We start from the raw sequence: 4,722 nt of genomic DNA on the forward strand, positions 1-4,722 counted from the left end.
CTCCCTGTCTCTCTCTCAGCACTGCCACTGCTGCTACATAGGGCCGTATCTACACAGGGAGAGATGACAAGGTCGACCAAATAATTAACGAACGGGCAACTTAATGAAATAAATAAATCCACACACCTGAGTCAACTCTCTGTAGACTTCCAACACCCACAACAGGGCTCAGTATTAAGATTTTTTTTTTTTTTTTTTTCCGGTCAGATTTTTACTTGCACTGCCAACATTTATACTGGCACCCCCACAATTAAATAAATAGCTATGCTATTTTTAGCCACATATTTTAATATGTATCAGAATATATATGTTTTTCATTCAAATATTTTTTGTGACAAAACATTCCAGTATGACAGCAGATAAATGTATTTTCAAAATGCTACAACTAAAACCAAAATAAAAAGCAAAACAGAATTATACAAAACCAATAAAACACAAAAAATGAAAATACTAAAATAAAAGTTAATTTAAAATATGAATAAACACTATAATAATGTATTAATAATACTAAATAACGCTGTATCGCATTAAATTATGAAGCCAGACCTGCATGTTTAAACAGCCAATAATAATAATAATAATAATAATAATAATAATAATAATAATAATAATAATAATAATAATAATAATTATTATTATTATTTTGGACTGGGTTGGCTGAGTCAGATTTTTACTTTTATCCCCACAATTAAACAAATAGTTATTTTAGTCACATATTTTAATATGCACCAGAATATATTTACATTTTTCATTAAACATATTTTAATTTTTTTGTAACAACAACAAAAAAAACTAATAAATTAATACAGCAAATAAATTAATACATTTCTCATGGAAGAAAACACCTTATAAATAAATAAATTTATAAAAATATATAAGTTTCTACCCATTTTCAAAGGATGCTTCCAAGATCCTCACTTGCTAAATAACATATTTAAATTAGCAGAATTCACACCAACAATGTGTAAAACATGTCAGAAATCCAAATGTTTAAGTTTACAAGGCATAAAAACACATGTAGAAGCTCAACAAATGTAATGTGCAGTGACAGCGCGGCACTGGCCTGATAGGGAAACTGACAGTTCCGTCGACTGGCTCAAAACTCTCTTACACTTGCCCCGGGCCATTAGGCCATCCTTATTTGTAGAGGCCTGCACAGGATCACTGAGAAACCCGAGAGAGCGAGAAAGAGAAGTATATGTATGGGGTGAAGGAATAAAGGCCAGCACATTCGCATGATGGCACTCTGCATAATCACTCTAAACATGGAGCCAAGGCACTGATTTATCACAGTAACAGGGCTGACGTCACAGCACGGACACTTCTGTCTTGCGCTACCTTGCTCTACCCTTCACTATCTTTCTTCTTTTGCCCTTCGTTCTGTCTTTTTATTTTCACAGCACTCTCACCTGAAGACAGGAGAACACAAATTTTCACCACTTTCATAAACACCTCACTCGCTCTTAAATCAGAATAAATGTAAATGAGCAAAGGTGTAAATTTTTTCATTCGTCTCTTTCTCTAATGGACCTATGTATAGCTCATATTTCTATGGCACGGTGAATATTGTTGGGAATGTAGAACCAGTTTTTATTATGTTGACAATTCTTCAACATATGCATTGTTCTGCTGATGCAGACAGAAAAGTGTTTCCTACTGAAAGTCAATGTGACTAATTCCCAGTGAAACAGGGTACTAAACAAGCAGAAATTAAGAATGGTACATGATTTTATCCATTGGGAATTGATTGGATTGTGAAACTAAAACAGTTAAAATACTATTTGTTAATTGAAATAAATCTGCAATAAAATGAAACATGAAAACCTGAAGCTGAAATAAAAATATTTGATGAAAACCTTAAAGGGGTCATAGGATGCTACATGCACTTTTACAAGTTGTTTGAACTGAAATGTGTGTTGGCAGTGTGTGTACACAACCACCCTAAAATGATAAAAATCCACCCAGTGTTTTTTTTTTAAATCTGGTTAAATGTTTTCCCCTTTCTCAGATCGAGCCGATCTCAGATGCCTGTCTGTGTGACGTCACACTGACAGGCCCCTCCCACGATAGTTTGATTGACAGCAGCATTTCAGCACAGACTGGACTGGTGTCTTACCTTAGACCCGCCCTGAGTGAGCTGTCATCAGTCCACCATTGTTTCACCGTTTTTGTTTTTTTTGTTTTTAAAAAAACAATAATAAAATGACAAAAATAACTAAATTTAAAACAAATCAAATTAGTAAAAATCTAAAATCTAATCTAAATATTAATAAATACTATAATAGTATAAAAACAATGATAAAATAACACTCTGTTGCTTTTAATTATGGAGCCAGACCTGAATGTGATGCCTAAATAGTTAAACGACTTTGTTCAAAAAGGAAAATCATGTCAGAAGAAGTCCATGTTACTAAATAAAGGATTACAAATCCTAACATTTTTTAAGATTTTTTTCTTAAAAAACAAAACATGAAACTGAACAATAAAACAAGGAACACACAATAAAGTAAAGAAGTTCTGAGTTTGAATTAAATGTGATGAGAGAACCACAAATAATACAAAGAAATGCCTTTGATTGCGATAAACTTTCTGGTTGCGCATAACAAAAACATTTGTGAATTAATGACTCTTCAGTTCTTTTTAATGAATCAACCAAAAAAACTAAAAAATCATCTCAAACTCATTAGTTATCGGTTTGAATCTGTCTAATGACTCACGCACTGACTGAATAAGTCAGGGCATTCTACTCAAGTACTAAGAGAATCTTAAATTGAATCTTAAAGGAACCAGAATCATTACAACATTCCTTATGATTCCCAGCTTTACCCGTGAAAAACTTGTATAATTCAAGGTCCTTCCTTTGCATTAGACTCTTCCTTTGCGACTACTTTCTCCCACCCCAGAGGACGGCATTAAGACATTCCCCGAGCGCACACAAACACACCTTGTGGTGACCACCACTTCACAGTAAATAAACTCTCCCCCAGGGACAGTGTCTGCTTAAAGCCTCACGAAAAGCAGCACAGATGAGGCTCCGAATCTGGAACTCCTAATCAGACACCATCATCATCATCGTGATATACTGTATTCTGGCTGGCCTGCTTTGTAAGACACAGTCGGCATCCTCGTTCTCGCACAGAAAAGCAGGCATACGTACATGCGCACATTTACAACAGGAAAATCCCCTTAGCCTGAGTCTACACTGCTGCGCCGAACTCTCCTCCTGCCCTGGCTCACTTATTCCTCCGGTGACCCGAATCAAACTCCTTCCAGATAGTGTGGCTCAATGCGGCGACACCGCCATAGTGCTTGCGTTGCGAGGTCACTGAAGCCTGAATGCTCTCATTACCAAACTGCCTCTCCAAACACATGAGCTAACCATAGCCTGACCACTTCCATTACCCCAAGTCAGCTTTACTCACACATGATTGAGCCATTGTCCGACCACCCTTACAAGTCAGGCTCTATCTGTTTAGCCATGAAGTAAGCAGCTCCTGACAGTCTCCATTAGGGAATATCAATGTGACAATCCATTATCTATATAACATCATATTACGGCCACCTCTAAAAATCGATGACTTATGAACACATGGCTGAATCTTAGGTTGACTTGCAGTTGACCTGGTGCTTTTGCCAATATGCCTTAAGATCATGGCTAAAACACTTCCAGATGTACAGTTCTTCATGTTTTGAGTCAAACATGATGGGCTAAACATAGAGCCATCACTTGCAGTTAGCATTAGTAGCGCATGGATAAACCTCAGCATGGCTACAGTCACTACAAACACATTGCACAGAGTATATGTTCTGAAAGCATCTCGGCCGGCGAGCTTTCTTCAAATAGGCGCGCAGAGGCCAGCATCTGTCACAACTCAAAACCCAAAAATACACCATGTGTGACCTTAAAATCCCTCCATGTATTTTTTCTCTCTGAACAAAACAAAGCTAAATGCTCATTCTGTTCACCTGCCAACAACACCAGCAGCGCTAAACACACTTGCGTGAACCAAGTCGTGAAAATCTGCTAATGTACAGATAATCTAAACAGAGATAGACTGCTTTATTAACACACGGCTGCCTATTTCACCTCAAATCCACACAGACTCATTAATAATCCCTCACGGGCAATTTACTTAACTCGGCACTGGCCATCCGTGCCTATTGTCCGTCTTCGCGAACACACGATCAAGATGTGTCCACCTTCCCTCACACATGACAGACCTCTTACCCGAGTCCCTCCATCCCTAAAACCTTTTACCTCCACACGAGTGCACTTCCATTGCTCCAGTGGGTTTCCAGACCTCGCCACGGGAGACTCGAACACCACGAACGCTTCCTGCCCAGTGAGACATTTCCACTGTTTTCAATTATGTCACTTCGGGGCTGGATTACGGTATTAATCTTATATCGCTAACCACTGCCATTCCTTACTGACAATTACTCAATAATTAAAGGTCTGACAGTCTTCATTGTTCCCCTGAAGGACCAGCACACAGGCCTGGACCGGGGAACTCAATCAAAGCAATCATGGCTAATTATGCCGTGGCCCTCTTCCTCCACGCCCCCACTCTGCGGGGAGAGCGAAGGAGGCCAGAATCAGCACTATGGATGGGTTAGCGCTCGCATGGCTCAGTCCACCTCGTTTATCGGTTTTAAAGGGGGCCAGAGCATGCAGAGCGTTCACCATGTCACTTCAACCCTGCGTCTGCACACGCAAGGTGA

Source organism: Sinocyclocheilus anshuiensis, unplaced genomic scaffold (assembly GCF_001515605.1).
Source record: "Sinocyclocheilus anshuiensis isolate Anshui unplaced genomic scaffold, SAMN03320099.WGS_v1.1 scaffold1230, whole genome shotgun sequence".
NCBI lineage: Eukaryota > Metazoa > Chordata > Actinopteri > Cypriniformes > Cyprinidae > Sinocyclocheilus > Sinocyclocheilus anshuiensis.